This window comes from Protopterus annectens, chromosome 9.part0, assembly GCF_019279795.1.
Source record: "Protopterus annectens isolate FY-2018-M chromosome 9.part0, PAN1.0, whole genome shotgun sequence".
Lineage (NCBI taxonomy): Eukaryota > Metazoa > Chordata > Ceratodontiformes > Protopteridae > Protopterus > Protopterus annectens.
The window spans coordinates 1,630,117,065-1,630,137,014 of record NC_056743.1 but is presented as its reverse complement, the minus strand read 5'-3'; positions in this window follow the sequence as shown (position 1 = coordinate 1,630,137,014).

Here is a 19,950-nt window from a genome sequence, read left to right as displayed (position 1 = left end):
CATGTTAGTTTTGGCAATCAGGAGATCACACTACCTGATGCACATTACCCTTTCAAAATACTGATGTTGTCAGCACCCTATAAGTATAGCCAGAGAAGAGGAACTATTTAGTAAATGGAATAGTGCGCTTTGCTAATGCATCTTTCTCACGTGTCATGACTTACTTAGGTAGAGGAATGAATCCTGCAAATGGCAAGTGTGCATGTGTGTGGGGGTAGTAGGGTGTGTGTAAATGCAAGTGTGTGTGAACAGATCCTTTTGGCAAATACTACAATACACCAGATGCTGCATACTCCCCCAGTAAACACAGGGGATGTCACCACACTATCAGCACAGCCAAACAGGGCTAGTTGGCTAGTAATGCCAATAGTGTGCTCTGCTACTGTGTCTATTACCATTGTCAGAGTACAGATAGGTATGTTTTGGTAACCCACAACTGTCACGTGTGGTTGTGTCACACAGTATGACCTTGTGTGGGTGTTTGTACATAACAATGCATGCCATAGCCTAAACCAGCAATGGCATTGCACACATGATGTATGTGTGTGACACATACAAATAAATACCTGTGACCTGCAGTAGTTACCATGTCTGACACATGCTTCGAGTGGATAAATGGTATTTGCAATGTATACCAATATGACTGTGTCTTACTGTGCAGGGTCCGCGTGGTATGTCTCTATACAGTGTGGGTGTCTATGGTGAAAGACCTACAGCAGGGGATACACATCTGGTCTGGGCCATATAGTGTACATGTAGTCAATGTACAGGTGCTGCATGTTCCCACCTGTTGCGGTAGTGGTAACATGTCATTCCACTGCAATTCGGTGACCACATGCTGTGAACCCTTCAACTAGTGTGTTGTAGCTACAGTAATGCTCACACACAATATTTGGCTGGATGCAGTCCGGCCATATAAACACAGTTCTTGAGACTGTCATATTGCCAGTGTTGTTATGGAGGATAGGTGGTCTTCCTGTGTATGGGAGGGTTGTGTGTGCCAGGCTATGAACCAGATGGCAGTCTGACACACTGTTAGCTGCATGTGAGTAGGCCCTGATGGTTTGTGCTGTGCCAACGACCTGGAGGTGTGTGTATCTGTGTTACCTTGGGATACCACCTCCCTATCCATGTGTGTTACATGTGTAGGGGACGACAGGCATGGTATGGGGCATAACCTGTCAGTGATGGGAAACACCTGTGAGCCATGAATCATGAATCTGGTACTGCACAGACATTGCAGTTCACCGTGCTGAGGGCAGTGTCTGGTGAATGCATCGTCCGGTGTACACTGCTGTTGTTGTGTAGCAGCACTGTTAGTGTCCTAACCTGTGTGATACCCATGGAGGTCGCTATGTAAACCATGTCCTGCAGCATAAGGCAGTATGTGTGTACCAAGGAGCTTTGCCATTATACATCGGGCCATGGGTGTCACGTGCAGGATGACCCTTGCACATCATTGTGGCTTCCCTAGCATGTAAGCACACATTGACAGCCAGTGGATACCCTATGAATGACAGTGGAGACTGAGCATAATGTAGACATACAACACCCTTCCCACATATAGTGGTAGAATACCTGGTGAGGGTATGTTGGCAACCAACATCAGGCTCATACTGGCCTGTGCCACATGCTGAGAGATCCATTCTATGTTCCCTATCATGTAGTCCAGGGAGGTATGTCTCAGGCAGCCATACTGGCATGGTCAATGAGTGAGTCATATCTGTCCATGCCTCTGACTGACCTGTATGCATGTGTGCTGTGGTGGACCATAGTGCCCCTGAGGCATATCACTGTGACCTTCACCAGATACAGCCTGTTGAGCGGGACCCCAGTGCAGCACACAAGACAGGTACTTGACACGTCTGTAGCAGGTGTGTTGTGTAGCCCTACAGGCTGTGAGTGTGTGGCACAGGGGATGTGCATGCCATGTGTGGCATGTGCTCTGTTCCGACGGAACATATGCCTGTGTGCCAGCTGTGGAGGTGTGTGATGCCCAGGCAGGCTGCTATTCTGAGTCCCCACGTATGCCCCAGTGTGTTCAGCATGCTGACAGTGCATGTCAATGTCTGACTTGTATTGTAGTCACTGTAATATATTTTATTGATTTATTTATTTATCCTACATTTGTTGACTGGGATAGTCCGACTGGATGCATGTCCATTTCCAGGAAAGGCCCGTGGAGACAAGCTACGAGGGTAGCAGATACAGCATTACATAATACTAGCATTACATATTACAAACAGATTATTTACAGAGATTACATAAGTAAGCAAGTCAAACATGTTCCACAGGTTAATGTTAGTCCTGAGCACATCAGGATTAAATTAAAATTACACAGTAAAGTGGTTCACAGATTCTACACATTCGAGTTCGCCAGGCTTGATACATTGACATAGCTAGTTAAGTGACAAATGTTGTTTGAGTCTACTGTTAAATTGACCTAAGGTGGACAGTAGGGTAATATCAGCTAGAAGTGAGTTCCAGGATCTACTTACAGGGTTTGCAAAGAGAGAATCACCGGCTGTGTTACTAAACCTGCTAGTCTGAAGTAGTAATTTGTTAGAGGATCGAAGCGGTCTAGGATTGTTACAGGGGGTGATAATATTTGAAGTGCAGGAGTATTGTCTGGATTATAGAGGATTTTATAGGCCATAATCAGTTGGTTATACTGTATTAGGCTGTGTATTGCAAGCCAACCAAGCTAATTTAGATTGATGCAATGATGTGTCCTAAAAGGCAGCCCAGTGGCAAACCTGGCAATGTGGTTGTAGCAAATTGAGTGTTTGTTAAGGACAGTCTTGTTCATATTCGAGAGTAGAGGGGATGCATACAGAAGGGTTGAAACAAGGTGTGAGCGAGCTATGGCACCTTTAACTGGAGGGGCTTGGAAGGTTTTAATTCTGTAAAGTGACCTTAGTTTTCTATTGATGGCTGTGATACTCTGGCTAACATGTAGGTCACATTTGAGATTATTGTCTATGATGACACCTAATAGTTTAGTAGATGGGTCAGGGGAGATTATTGTGCCATCAGTTGATGTCATGGTAACGGTGAAAGTGGTAGACCTATGTGTTGGTGAAATAACAGCAGTTTAGTTTATTTGGGATTTAGGATCAGATGATGTTCAGAAAGCCAGTTTTCTATTGTATTAAAGGTGGTCTGGGTAGCTGACCATAACTCTACTGGAGATGTGGCTGAGCAGATCAGAGTAGAGTCTTCAGCATATTGGATACAGCTGACTTTTGGGATGACAGTATAAAGGTCGTTAATGAAGATGGAGAACAGCAAGGGACCTAGTATAGAGCCTTGTGGTACTCTGAGGGTGTTAGGTAGAAGGTTAGAGAGTTTGTTCTGCCAGAGGCCAGCCTGCTGTCGACCATGCAGGTAGGATTGAAACCATTGGAAGGCTCCAGTATCTAGACAGTCTTTGTAGGGTGTGGAGTACAAGTTGGTGATCAACCATATCGTATGCCTTTGAAATATCCAAAAAGAGGGCTACGGATATATAATTATTGTTGCAAGTATGGCTTATGGTGTTAGTAAAGGCTAGGAGGCCTGAAGTAGTGCTGTGATGAGGACGTAAGCCATGCTGAGTGTCTGCCATAATGCAAGTTTGGATTAGGTGGTGCATGACTTGTCTATGACGAAAGTTTCCATAATCTTTGCAAGTGGAGAGAGTATAGCTATTGGCCTATAACTGGAGACTTCAGTAGAGCTGCCTCCTTTGTGAAGTGGGATTACATATGAAATTTTCCAGATGGTGGGAAAGTTAGATTCTAACATGGTTCCTTTGATTACCTTTGAGATGGGGTAAGCAATAGCATCATCTGGTTTTGATAGGTACTCGGCAGGGGGTTGATCAGCAGAAAGTGTAGTGGGTTTCACTGTTTCAATCAAGGTACGGAGAAGTGAAGTGGCGACTGGTTGGCAGCTGAATGCAAGTAGTTTTCTAGGGGTGCTACTTTCAGGACAAGGGGAGCTAGGAGGTAGATGGCTAGCTAGGGCCTGAAATGTCTCAGTAAAGAACTGGTCAACACTATCAGGAACATCTTCAGGGGTATTATCAATAGTAGCATCAGGGATTGGGGTTGACGTTTGTCCAGGCTGTAGTATATATGACATGCCACCTGACAGGGTATGGCATTACTGGGTTCAGAGAGACCAATCCCCAGATTGGCTGTGTGGTGGCATCCCACACATGTGTTGTACGTTCCTGGCCAAGGGTGATGGCTGACTGCATACATGTGGCAGCTGTGACAATGACACATGACACACATAAACCACAACTGGACCATAGAGGCGATTCACAGGTTAACTTTGCACATGCTACCCTAGTAGTGTGATTGCCATGGTGAGTAGCAACACATACGGCCAATGGGGAACAACATACTGAAGGTGTGTATGTGTGGGTGTACCGCTACTGTTTCATAGCACTGACATATATGACTGCACACATGGCTAAATGCCAGGTAAGACGTGTGCAATGTGCCACAGGCAACATACATGCATACAGGACAGACAGTGACGTTCTGTCATGTGTAAAGTTGACATATGTATCGTACGCTATGCAGAGTTAACTAGAAGTCTACAGAAGCACTGTAACTCTGCATTGCAGGTGTAAGCAGTGTTCCAGGGAACCCCAAGTGAACATGCATGCAAACAAAGTTACAGTAAACAGGGCTGGAAGTAGTTTATTATACAACAAAGAAGGGGTAACAATAACAGTAAGTAACAATGCAAATATGTAGGCACTATCAACATGTACCCAGGAATACGCAGCGCAGATGCCCATGGTAGAACTGATATTATGTCATAGTCATTTGTGATTTGGATTACATTGGTACTGCACACATATCTACATGCACCAACATCCACATGGCATAGTCGTTGTGGGCAACTTGACACCATTACTGTACATGTCCACCATTGCATATCACTACTTGCGTTAGCTTTCCCCCTGTGCTACCCATGTATGTGGCTATCTGTTGACAACCTTACCACCGGCATGCAATTATGTGCAGCTGTTATACTTTGGTATGTACTATGGGTGCAGATAACAATTCAGGACATTCATACAGTTACTGCAGCAGGCATGCTGGGATAAACACACAGTCATAGCAGCACACTGTACTGTTACCAACATGATACTACTAATACACTTCTATGTAGTCACCCTGTGCATCAGCAACGTGTTTACCTGTTTCTGCAATGATGTTGGAGATTGCAGGAGGTGGCACAGTGTCATCATATGCACAGGGTGTGGATTAGGTATGCCTGAGTCAGCCACTGATACCACCAATTGACGTGTGTGTATGTGTGTTGGTGAGGGGCAGCAGTACAGGGTGGGGCAGTGTTGGTGCAGTGTGTGCGTGTATGTGGTTGCCCTAGGTGTTAACATTTCGTATGTGTGTATGCACGCACACAGTTCCACCTCATGGCTGCCATATACAGGGGGTTGTGGACAGCCACAGACTGCACCTGGCAGGCAATACAGATCAGTGTCTGTGTGCACGGACACGGTACCTGTGCCTGACAGGGGTGTTATGGACCGTATCCAGTACAAAGCCAGACTGGGTACTGTCAACAGAAGCGGGAGTGTGTTGACTGGACACAAGTCCCTGTTGGGACTGTCCAGAGCCACGTGCACGTGGTCTCCTGGGGCGTTCCGATGACAGCACAGACCCAGCATTGTTGGGGCTGCTGCTGGCACTATGGGGGCATGCGCGAGCCTGTTGTCGTCCGCGCTGACTGCCAGCTGCTGCTGCTGCCGGCATACGGCTACGTTGACGCCGCAAATGCCCACCATTGCCCTGGCTTATGGACATCTGGTTGTGGAACTGCTGTAATATGTCCCCACAACGTCTGTCTATGACATCGGTGAAGTTACGGATAGCATCCACAATGTCACGCATACTGTCTGTCATGGCTGTGTGACATGTTCTCAGCTCCCTCAGACCCTGTCTGGTGTACCTTTCCATATGTGACTGTGCCTGCATGACAGTCCAAAACATAGCTGAGGTTGACAGACCTCTTTGGGCACTTCGGCCAGAGGCAGTACGCTCACGGATGCTCCCACGAGAACCCATGGGCAACTGTCTGTGTGGTACCATCGGAGGACCCTGCCCATGGCTGCTGTGTGGGGACACATGTGCCACAAGTACCACATTACCCGGGTCTATGCCCACTGTATCCTGTCCATCACCTAGGGACAATGGTGACAAAGGATGTACAGGCAGGATGACTGTGCGCAATGATGGGGTTGACAGCTGTGTACTGTCAACTGGCTGACCAATGGCAGACCCTGACACACCTTCCTGTACCATTACACAAATATCATCATTACCAGTAGCCGTGGCACAGGATTCAGGTTCCCTGCTGCAGGTCACCAGAGCAGCCCCAGAACCTGTTGGAGGAAGACAGGAAACACAGTTTACAGTCTCCAGACATTGTTACCAGTGATGCACTTATACACACATGCACACATGGACACATGCACACATGCACACATGGACACAGGCACACATGCACACATGGACACAGGCACACATGCAGACATGCACACGTGGACACATGCACACAGGCACACATGCACACATGCACACATGCACACAGGCACACATGCACACATGCACACATGCACACGTGGACACAGGCACACATGCACAGATGCACATGTGGACACAGGCACACCTGCACACATGCACACATGCACACATGGGCACAGGCATACCTGTACACATGCACACATGCACACCCCGCAGTATACACACAGAGCACTACTGAGTTACACTACTGTTACTAGCATTATCAGGACTATTATTGGTTATGTTAAACACACTCACCAGCATGGATGGCCTGTCTTGCTGTAACCCTGGAGGGACCTGCAGAAATGATGAGATTAATGTCAGTGGGTACAACTGTGCCATTGATATTGCATATGATACAGTGTACAGAACAGTCAAGTGTACATATGGCATATTACCTGCACGCTCCATGTCGTGCTGCTGTGTGGAACCAGCCTCCATCATAATGCAGGTGTACTGCTGTTGGTGTTCTGGGGCTGGAGCCACAACACTTAGGAGTAGCCCCTCCAGTCTGGTGAGGGGGGGATGTGTGGCCACCCCACCTCCTGTGGCGACCTGTTGCCTGTGGATATCTGATGCACGCTGCCGGACACTTTGGATTAAATCACTGCAGTGATGTCGTACCTGCTCATATGTCCTGTTATGCGTGCCAATATCATTTACCCTATGGACAAGGTCTTGCCACAGTGCGTCCCTCTCCTGCTGATTCTGACTGGTGCGGGAAAACAGGATGTCATACTCCCGCACCAGGCTCTGGTGGATCTCCTCATCTTCTGCCACAGAGTAGGCGTGCTTACGCTGTCGCGCCATCTCCCTGGAAGAGAACACAAACAGGATATCAGCAGACCATGTCAGCAATATATGGCACACATACTATACATGATACTCATGTGTAGTGATATACTACTACTCCCATATGTTGCATGTGTGTGTGTCGTGGTGGATACATAGGTACATGGCCAGATATCAGTGCTCAGCCAACACCTGTGCAACAATACCTGCCACATTCCACACAACATAGTAGCATGCCCCATCGGTCAGCACACACTGACAGGTGCAATGCACAACCTCACTCTGGGGGTTCATCCCAAGGTACTGTATGTGGGACATCGTCCACTACTGTGATGTTGACAGAAGTTACTCGGCCTGGATATACATATCCCACCACCACCACCAGCACAGTAGACTACTTTGATATGCATGTGATTAGACAGTTATTCACTTGCTGGGACTGAGATGGTATCCATGCAGCACACTGGGCCAGTGGAAGCCACAAGCCACACTGCTGACCCCTTTGCAAATGCTTACCACGGACATGCCACAGATTGCATGGAACTTGCACACACATTTCTAACCCAGACCCTATGCACAAAGGTTAGGCATCCTGTCCAGTGGACCCCAGACAGAGGCAGATTGTATAACAATAGCAGGAGGCTACTGCAGGACAGAGCACATTCATATTAAGGGAAGGCATCTGTGGTCAGCACTGGTACTACTCTACGGTCCGTCATAACAACGGCCACGGCCTACTCTGGGAGGGAAATGGACACAAACACTATGGATGACCACAAGGCCTTCTTCAGTTATGTTACACATATGGACCACATGCCTCAGATATGCTCTGTGTTAATACACACCTACTTAACATTCACCAAACACACGGATATTGGCAACAGTCTTGCAGACATGTTCGGTGCACGTATCCCCCCTCCTTCTCCCCCACCAGTTGATATATTTATCACAGCTGGATGTAACCTCCCTATCATCTCACATGTCCAGGTGAGGGCCGCCCTCAGCAGAGAAGAACATATAGCATCACTGTGACCTCGTGGTATCCCTGGATGTGTGGTACCGGCACTCCAAGAGGACATACAACCGCATATAACACTGATAGTTTATCTTGGCCTTACTACAGGATATGTACCTGGACAGTGGCATACAGCAACAGTGGTCCCACACCACTAAGGGGGCGCCTCGACTGACCCTGGGAATTACCACATGATATGCATAACGGGCCTGGTCTGCTAAGCTATGGAATTATGCAGTATGGGATGCATATGCAGTGACATCGGGTACCTGCAGACACTTGTTCCCAGCCAGTGTGCCTTTGGGATGGGCTGATCCTGACTTTTCAACCTGGCTGACCTTTCAAAGCAGTCACTACAGCCCTTGCTGGGCCAATGCACAGACAACTGCTGCCAGGATAATGACCTACGACTGATTGACATGTAATGTATGGTCATCCCCTTTTGGTGGAACTACGTACACACAACATATCACATGGACATACCTATGGATACAGACCTATGACACATTTGGAGGGTTCACAGTATGCACACTATTAACCTGCTACTTTGCATTACCTCTGTTTGTCGCAGCTGGTTGCGTTACCACAGCTTCTGCTTGCTGCTGCTACTGTCAGTGCTGACAGCTTCTGGTGACAGATCCACAGTGTCTAATTTATTTATTTTTTTTTGCTCTCACTCTGTCTGCTTACAGACAATGCAATGAATGTATTGCATGTGGGGAGTGTTAGCACTGGATGCTTTTGTAGGTATCTGCATAGGTCCATGTGATGGCCTCTGCACCAATTGTAAGCCAGCATTTGCTAATTGCATACAGCCAGTTGTGTACTGATTGCAGTTCTCACTGTGATTTCAGGTCAGTGGTATAAAAGGGTATGTGGGATAGGCGTTGCCCTTTCAGATTGTGAGGGCGGGGACCATGCTGGTATGCTGTGGACAGTGTTCTGTGAGTGTAAAGGTTCGTATCTCTCTCATGATTCAGGCTGTGTTGTATATTCACATTTCTCCATTCCTCTCTCATGTTCCCTGTAGCAAGTGTGTATGCAGATTGACTCCTACAACTATATATAGATATATATTTATATATATATATGTACATATACATACATTTAGATATGTACTTTAACTGACCTTATTATCTACAAGCTGCCAACTAGCATGGCTGTTTCTGTTCACACACTACTATTATGGAAATCCAGTAGTTTTGACAGTAATTGTAAATGACATGCTTTGTGTACTACACATCCTATATTCCCTTTACATTCATCCCTACTATTACATGTTATATTTATTTTAGCACAATGTTTTTGTATAAGAGTCATGGCTTAGTGGTAGGTCGTACAGACTAGTGTTTCCAAGGTCCTGGGTTAGGGACTGACAGTGGGATTTTATTTTGCTTTTGAACTGAGTACAGGACCTGTCAATCAAAGTGACTAAGGCACTTTTAAGCAGTTGTAACCGGGTTAGCGCTGGTTTGCGCATGCGCACTGGCGGTTAGCTCCGCGCACACAAGCGCACACCCACTTACAACCGCTTAACGGTGCTTACTCTGGTGCACACCCGCGCTATTTTCTTTGAAAGAAAAGAAAATGGGGAGACAGGAAAGTGGTGAAAAAGGGGTCACAAAGAGGGTAAGACAGTAGGGAAACAAGCTTGGGATGTGCAGGTGGGATGTAGGTAAGGCCCATAGCTGCCCATTTCTTCATCAGCAACAGCTGTGCATATGTATGTAATTTGGTGTGACATTTGAAACCTTCCACCCCTGAGAGAGGTGTCAGGACAACAATAATACTTGTTGTACAGCCAATTGTAATTGATAGGTTCCATGTCCAGCAGACATGTGTGCGGAATGGGCAGCTATGTATGGGGCGTAATTTTTTTGTGGGTACAGAGTGCCCTTTTTTTTTTTTTTTTCAGGTCAGAGTGGTATGTCAGGTGAAGGAAGTCGGTACAGCTGGGGAGGTAGGTTGGGTAGGTAAACAGACAAGACAAACAAGACGCATACAGGGGCAGTGTGTGACATGTGTGGGGGGGTTACACAATTGACGGGGATGGAGGTTTGGATATCCAGAGCCCATGAGCCCACAGATGGCAACAGTGGTACTGATATCCCCACCCATAGGCAGTTGCCACTGTTCCTTCACTGCCCAGGACGGGGCTGTGCTGGGGGCTGTGTAGGCTGGGCAACAGGCATGCCCGTTAGCTGCGCCATCCATGCCTCGAGCTGGCGTAGGGGCTCAAGAACAGAGTCCCGAATCTCCCTACGCACCACAGTCCGGACGCTATGGAGGGTGAGTGGTGGTTCTCCTCCGGCCACACTTGCAGAGGGGGGGTGAGCCCCATCCCCTGCAGTGCTTCCACCCGCAGGTGGCACAGGGCCACCGGAGGAGGGTCCGGACTCGGCACTAGTGCCAGGTGCACTCGCCAGCTGAGGTGGGAGAGGTGGGTCCGCTGGAACCCGCCTTCCCTGTCATCCTATGTTTTGCATTATGTCATGACAGTTTGGGTTAGTGACCTATAATACCATTCACAATTAGTTGTAACAGCATGCATTAGTATTCCCATTAACCAAACACCCAGATATTCACACCATTGAACAGCGTGCATAACACATGCATAATTTGAACAGAAATACACAGTCCAACAACATGCAGGGTTAATTGATGGCAACAGGCCATCAGGTGTGGATGTATGAACAGGGCAGATGCATCAACAGACATGCAAATATATATGACCCAACAGGACAAATGTCCAGGGGTGTTAATTGTGATTGCACATACCATTTTCACGTGGAATGGGTTATATGTGGTTATAGGGTAGGTACAGAAAATAATATTAACACCTTCGAATAACAATACATATGCTGTACATTTCTAATAGCTACAGTTATATACACACTACTGTTCTAACTACAGTTTCCTATATGATACCTATTTCAACTTGGTGATAGGACTGTTAATGCAACATCAATATACAGTTTTATTGTTCTTCATACACATTCATATCTAGCTTTGTTCAGCTACATCATCCTGCTACATTTGCTTTATATAGCTGTAGATAAGTGTGGATGTTTGGTATATCAGACAATCATCCTATCTGCACATTGCAGACTGAGAGCAACATATCCAGATTTTGGGATACACATTCCAGATGCAGCAAGACTTTGAACAGATTTCGCTGTTTGGTTTTGAATCTCACATGCATTTCATTCTGTCTTGACTGCAGTATACTTTATTCAGGGGTTATTACTACTGTATTGCTGGATTCATGACACTTTCTCACACTCTCTCACTTGCTTTCATTTTACTATTCAGGATGGTACTTACTTCTAGGCTTTATTGACATGTTTTACCTATAGTTATTACAATCCTTTCCAGCAGTCTCACTTCTGTCATGTTTCAGTATTTCCACAGGGATATATTTCACACATGTGATTTCATCATCTTCTGCAGCTATACTTTTCAGCCTGCTGCAGGTTGTGTACTGTTTTCTTACAGGTAGGGCATTTTTATTTCAGAATATATGTCAGACAGTTTCATTTTTCGGTTTAACTTACAGGCTGAAACACAGTTTGGTAATCAAGCAATACTTGCAGACACTGTCACACTGTTACTTGCAGATTTTATTCCTTACTGACTACACTCTACTCTTTTGCTGACTGTCATACTTTTATATTTCTTTACAGTTACTGGTAGTGGATTACTGACCTGCCTGGTGGCGCAACCGCACCAGCCTATCGCCATAGGCTCTGCGGTTCGCAGAACGGACACCTGCAGCTGTAATATAAATGAAGTAATATTGGAATACACATCTCCATAATATCAGCTAGTTTAATTTCTTACATACATAATTAAATGTTACTTACTCAGTAGTGGGGCGTTGGGTGTTTGCCGGGCCTCCTGGATCCAAAGGTTCAGCTGGTCCTGCTTGTGTCTCTTCAGGTCTGCATGGTGGTGACGGACCTGCTCACCAGTCCTTGGAATCCCTGTGGCACTGGTGAGATCATGAGCCAACCGGTCCCACGCCTCGGCCCTGTATGCTCCCCAGAGGACCTGGCCCTGTATGAGTTGGGCCTCATGATTATGGACTAGGAGCCAGACCATGTACCTGGACTCCTCAACACCCCACCTCTGTGCTCGAAAGCAACTACCCTCTCCTACACCTGTCTTTCTGCCTGCAGGTCAGTTCTACAATCATTTATGTTGTGTATTCCCGCCTATGGGGCTTATATAGTCCGTTTTTCCCGCACATATCTGTGATTGGCCATTTTGGAATTGTATCAACTTCAGTAAACCTGCATTGTCATGCTCTAGTTTGTATTCATTCCTATATATTAGCTATTATTGCATTTCTAGGTACTGCTGTCATGGCTTAGTGGTTCTGTACCTTGACTATGGTGTATAGTATTCTGGGATTGAACCTGGCCACTGCTTTTTATTTTTTATGACTGTCTAGACATGCTGAGGGGTGAGTCTGTGTAAAGGCAGTTTTGATATGGCTTGCTCAACGTTGCCCATCGGTTAGCTTGTTTGCGCGGTGCGCAGCTCTGCACAAACGGGGTACGCTGGTTTATGCTTCATTTGGCTATCGGCACGCATATTATGCTCAGCTCAGTTAGGGGCACATAGATTCAGCATGTTAAACCACTGCTCAGCTACGGGCACTCATTTTGCACCAGTTAAACCACTGCTCATCTACGGGCAGATGCACTCACTCTGTTAAACTGTAGCTCAGCTATGAGCACATTTGGCATTTTTTATTCTTTTGTTACCTCACATTTCTTCAATATAAATGGGCTATTTCATTACATTATACATAAATTGTGGTTTTATGTGTACATATTTGTCAGGGACTTGTTTCCTGCTTATTTTGCTAAAAAAAAAAATATTGGTGTTGTGGGGGCTCGAACCATGAATGCCTGCTCTTCAGCCAACATCTCTACCGCTACGCTATTGCTTCCTAGCATATTTTGCATATTTAATTCTTATATGCTTTCCCACTGACTGCTAACTGTAGCTGCGCTACGGGCACGCCCGCGCAAACGAGCGCACTCACGGTTAAACATTTTTACAATTTAAAAAAAAAAAACGTGTTTATTTATATATTTTCTGTTCATAGTCTGTGGGGGCATGTGTTGTGTTCTGTTTATTCACATTTCCGTGGACTCTGTCGTGGGTGTTTACTTTGGGTACTTTTCCTCTTCTGGGGGCGTGTCCGCTTACAGGGCTCGGCCTACGGACACGCCCCTACTGTCTTACACGGACCGTGTTGGCCTTAAGTGTGATTCAGCATGCTCTCATGAATATGCAGAGCATGCTGACATCACTCCGTTTAACTGCAGCCTCCGTGTATGAGTTATAACTCTTACACGGAGGCTTCGTGAATCCTGCCCACTATCTTCCACAATAATTTCCATTTTAGTTTCAATTTCCTTTTGTATTATTTTCATAAAGATCTTATAATCATTATTATTCAATATTCTTGGTCTCCTGTGTTTTAATTATTATCTATCGTCCTTCTTCCATATGAATTTAAGCATTTCACTACATAATTCTTTGTACACAAAACCTTCATTTAATCATTCCCTTAAATGTTTATACATTTCATACCCTATTATATCTGGTCCTGCAGCCAAAACTATATTTTCTTGTCCTAATACTTTATCTAGCTCATTTAAAGATATCTCTTTTTCAATTCTTTATTCTCTTTTTCTGTTAACTTTTTTTATTTTCCATGTTTTTTCTTACCTTCTTTTTTCTATAATCATTTCTTGTACATATTGTGCTACACTATTCAGAATCTTTTCCCCAAGTTCTTTCTATTTCTCCTTTTACATTTTTTTATTTCTCTCACCGCACTGCCACCTTCATTTACTAATCCGCTTAAGTAACTTCATGCTTCTTCTTTTTCCTTGTAAAAAAATATCTTTACTTATATAACAATTCATGTACTTTTACTTGATTTCTTTCATATATTTTTTTCTTTCAAAGTACTTTCTATCTTCCAAGGCATTCTTATATGTTCTTGTATATTTTTTTCACATCATATCACCACAGTAAAACTATATTTTTATATTTTTCCTTAAATATCATCTACCTTTCAGACCAGTTTTTATAAAATGTTCTCATAGTAATATGATCTTTCCATAACTGCATTGCTAATCTCTTTTCTTCTTCACTCCATGTGTTCTCATTTATCCTTTTATTCCTCTGCTTTTTCTATGTTCCTCATTTTCCTTTATCTCCTGCCATATTGAAAGATGATCAGAAAACCCTGTATCGACTATCTCCCCTTCCACAATAACTAAACATTCTAGAATATGCTGTCAATTCATGTGAAGTGGAGCACCTCTATGGTACTGTTCAAGAGGAACCTGGAAGAGTGAATTGGGCACTGCAAATTCTTATAGAGTATAGCACCCACAAACCTCCTGGATATGGACAGTCATTGCTAAATGCAGTCCTGGGTATTGACTAGCATATCTATGATACTACATTGGGATGACTCGGCTAAGCCTGAAATGACGTCCAGCCTAATCAGCTTCTATGACCCTAGGATTAGTCCATGAATTTCTGTACCAAAAGTTTAACACACCAGATTTTATAATTTCTAACATTTTTCTTATATCATTTTTTTTCTTTTTACTCTTGCTACTTAAATCACAATTAAAGTCTCCTGTTATTATAATATTCATATGTATCATCACATAGTCTAAAATCTGATGAAATAAGCGTTCCCTGTTTTTTTACAATTAGTATAAGCATATAATGTTACAATTCTAAATATGTGTTCTTTCTATTTTAAATCTACAATGGTTAATCTTCCCATTTTTGCTAAAGTTACATCTAATAATATTATTGAATTTCTGCGGAATGCAGCTATTCCAGAACATCTCTCATTTCCCAAATTCCATATTATCTTTTCTCCTCATAGTTTCTCTGTTTGTAAACTTTCTTTATTTGTTAAAAATACATCTACATCATAATGCATTACACCACTCCAATACCTCTAATCGTCTTACTATGTTCTTAATACTATTCACAATTACAAAAAGCACTCTAAAATTTTCATTTTCATCCTGATTCAATAAAACCTATATGGTCCATTTATATCATATAGTAGTGCACTGTTTTGTGTTCAGTAAGCAGCTCTACCCAGTGTGTAGACATACGAGGTGAACATCGTGGAATGCAAATTACTGCATCAGCAGCTGAAATGTATACTAATCAAACAATCCAAATGGAGGAGATATTCAACAAGCAATAAAGCAACTATGCAGACTCAGTGCTGGCTTTCCCTGTGAATTCCAAAACCTATTGGAATAGAGCTATGGAAAGGAGTTTATAAAGGAACAATGTTAGGGGCTGCTGTTGCTGTAATTCATGTCTATGTGCAACAGGCTGAAGCCTACATTGCTGTCACTGCTAATAGATCAAGGCCAAATAAGAAAAGAGTTTTCAGAGCCCAGTTAACGCATCACAATCTACATGACATGGAAATTGTAGAGCACTATAGGGTGGATACACACACACTACAGGAGTTCTGCAATCTATGTCATCCTCAACTCAGAGCCAGAGCAAACCAAGTGAACCCATCCCATTGGAGGCAAAGGTATGTGTGGCACTTCAAATTTTAGCTACAGGTACCTTTCAGAGACCAACAGGGTACATGCTGGGGATGCCACAGGCATCATCATCAAGGATCCTCCATCAATTCCTGAATGCTAAGCTACAATATGCTAGTGACCACATATATTTTCCCTGCACTCATGAGGATAGGACCAGCAATATGCAGGAGTTCTACTCTGTAGCACATTACCCTAAAGTACTGGGTGCCATAGATTGCACATATACAGAAATAAAGGTACCAACTGGGAAACAGGGAAGACTCTACATTAATACAAAGGGCTTCCTCTCTATTAACTACCAAGTCATGTGTAATGCCAAAGGAATCATCTTGAATGTATGTACTGGCAACCCAGGCAATTATCACAACTCACATATTTGACACACCTCTCAACTGTATCAGATGTTCACCGGGGAGAATATCCAACTGGGTCATTTACTGGGGGGATGCAGTTTATGCACTGGAACTGTGGCTGATGACACCCATCAGAAATGCACACACACCCATTGAAGAACACAATAATGAAGCACAGGCTTAAACAGAAATATCATAAAGCTTCTGTTTGGGCTGATGATGTCATAGTTCCAATGCCTAGACACATAAGAGGGAGCCCTGCAGTACAAGCCATGGAGATGTACTGAAATATTCACCATCTGTGCTTTGCTATACAAAATCATCCTGAGAAAACAGCTTCAGCAGGGTCAGCAAGGATAAGGGACACACATCCCACCACCAATGGCAAAGTTACCACAGCCACATGCAAGTGAGGAGTCAGAGGGGGAAGCAGCAGCTGATGTGGGTGTAGGCAGATATAGGCATGCTCAAGATGCTTGCATTGGCTAAGAGACAATGCACAGCACACTCACTTATTCATACCTAAGGGACTAAAACCTTCATCCTGTGAATATGCATATAGTAACATTGATCCCAGGCAACTCTCACAATCTTTACCTACCCATGCATTTGCTGTGTACTGCTTGCATCTGACAGAGTCAGCCCTGAATTAAAACTGTTGCAACTGCTGGATTTACAAGGTAAGTGTTTAACCTGGAGTGTATTGTGTAATAATATGACTGAATGGCATGTCCTTGTATGTTGTTATTTGGTAGTGTAAGCAAATAAAAGGTGGGACATTTGTACAGAAATGACCTTAACATGTGACAGCAGAGACTTACTAGACTTATATGTGTCCATTATTAGGTAGTAGGCCTCAAGCATCAAAGATATACACAGTCATACCTCTCAAAAGTACGGATGGTCACTGCATGCCCTCAGTGTAGCACCATATTTTTGTACTGGAAAATAATTAAACAGAGAAGTTAGAAAGTAATGATACACATTTCAGTTTCAGACTTCACAACTCTCACAAGATCATTAACAATAAAAATGGAAAAATGTTGATGCTACCAACTGCCTAACTTTCTAAGCCCAATATAAGTCAAAGGTACAATTATCAGTTCAACATCACAGATGTAGATATACTAAGCACTAAGTCAGCTATGCACCCTGAGCATCAGACACAAAACATATGTATCCCTGAATCAAAAAGATGGAAAACAGGAATAGGGCACAGTTATCATCAGGCATACAGGGTGTTGTGTGTGTGTGTGTGTGTGTGTGTGTGTGTGTGTGTGTGTGTGTGTGTGTGTGTGTGTGTGTGTGTGTGTGTGTGTGTGTTGGGGGGGGCAGGAAGCCTAGGCTGACTAAAAAGGTCAGTGAGTGTGTAAGAGTAAGAAAGAGAGGCAGGCAGACATTTGGATAAACTAGCAAATGGCCAGTGAGAGATAATGTGAGCTGCACAGCTGAACCATGTAACTGTTGTCTGTTTGTCTGTATGGATCCTCCATGTGAAATTGGTGTGTGATTGTCTGCATGAATACAGCCAAGCTCTGTGATAGCTCTATGTTTTGGTATGTTGGACAGGTGTGAACCTTGCATGGTATAGGTGGCAGTTCATTATTGTCATACCTAACCACGAGAACTGGCTCTCTCAGGAGTTGCACTGGGATGTCCACACCCATGGTCAGATGCACTGCTGCTACCTCAGTGTGACTGATATCTGCTAGATGAGCTCCATCACAAGGATGCCCAGGACCTTTACCCCATTGCCTGCCGTGTCTGGGTGTGGACAGCTCATCCACTGATGGAGCAGTGGAAGTACTGCCACTATGGCAGCATGATCCGGCACGGCCATGTTGGCTAACATCAGATGATGTGGTTGACCTATGCCCACAAGGGTGCTGTCCCCCTCCCAGCTAATGTTCCATCACAGACACCGCACTACTCACTCCAATGTGTCATTCATCTGATCCATTGAATTTGCAACATGGTGGAGGCAGTCACACATATTAGCCTGTACATATTTACAACCCTAAGTATTTCTGTGTAACACCTATGAGAACATGCCTGTGCCTCCATGACAGCCTTAGACACACGTTGAGGGGCATGGGAGGAGACACCTAGATCAGTTGGAGGATGGACAGCAGGCATCCTCCGAATACCCATAACAACCCTCCTGCATGGCACCTTGCCCACTCTTTGGCTACAGTCAAAGTCAGGCACTGAAGCCGCAGTAACCCCACTACGCTGACTGATTGTCTCATCCGCCACCTGTAAAATATCTGAGGGATCACTGGAATGGGTAGGCATAGGCCTACTGTCCGCACCTGAAGGAATTTCATGGGATGGCTGTATGCCAACCTCAGTGTCAGATTCAACCCCTGCATCCCCCCAAATGCGCCTTTGTTTGGCCATCATCATCATCAGTGTCTGCTGATAGTCTGACATCAGGTGGTAGAAGTCTCACACTTCCACTGCCAGGATCCCCTGTGATAATAAACAACAAACACAGGAACAATTAATACCTACACTACTATAGTCCAATATATGCTAACAAAATAACATTGGTACCACTATTAGACAGTACAGTAATACACGCAACAGTCCTGGCATCAACATCACACATTAAAACATTTCTTTGAATTGCTCATCAGTACTGACATAAAAAGGTTTGGCTTACCATGTGCAGATGATGTTATGCTCCCTGTGCCAGATGGTCTTGGAAGAAGATAAGCGAAAGGTAAGGACAACATCATCACAATTACACAATTAACAGTAACATTTCCATTAACTATACTTTCAACAAGAGCTTGGATGATAAGTCCAGTCTAAGCCCATGTGTAATCAATCAGAATATGTTGTTAACTATAGCAATCTTCAGTCCTCCCAAACAATTCTTCAGAAACCAAACTAATGTACTGATTTAAATTGTTTTACTATACAACAGTATTTAACAACTGAGATACAAAAGCGTACATGGAAACTTCTCCTGGCACATGCTTGCTGTCCCTGAAACAGTAGCACAAATGTCAAAGACATGCTGTTCTGCACTTTTCTGATAGCTGTCTGGATCCCTGACAGAGGACAGGGATTTTTCATTTGCTGTTAGTGGTGGCCATGTAGCAGCCGCACCCCACCCCGGTACCTATCTGATCAAGGGCCACTGCAGCTGATCTCCTTTGTGCAGATGAGGTCATGTCAGTTGCCCTATGGTGCACCTGATAATATGTCCTGCTGTCTCTGCCCACTACATTAGCATCTACAACTATCTGCTGACAAATTTGCATTCTGCCTGACATATCTCCACATCCCCTCTGAAGCAGGAGATCACCATATCGTCTAGAAGCTTCCACAGTGACCTGATTCTCAGGGTCAGTGAAGGCTAATTTTCAGGGACTGAGACACCTTGATGCCATAGTCTTATCACGTAACTACTAAATAACTGTTAGGTTAAAGGTAAAATTTCAGCATTACCCACTGGAGAAACATAAAACAGTCTATTGATTTGAAATATGAACAACAGGATGGACACCAAAAAAGGAGAGTAACAATAGCGATATATCCTTGCTTGTGCCATAACAGAAATGCAGCTT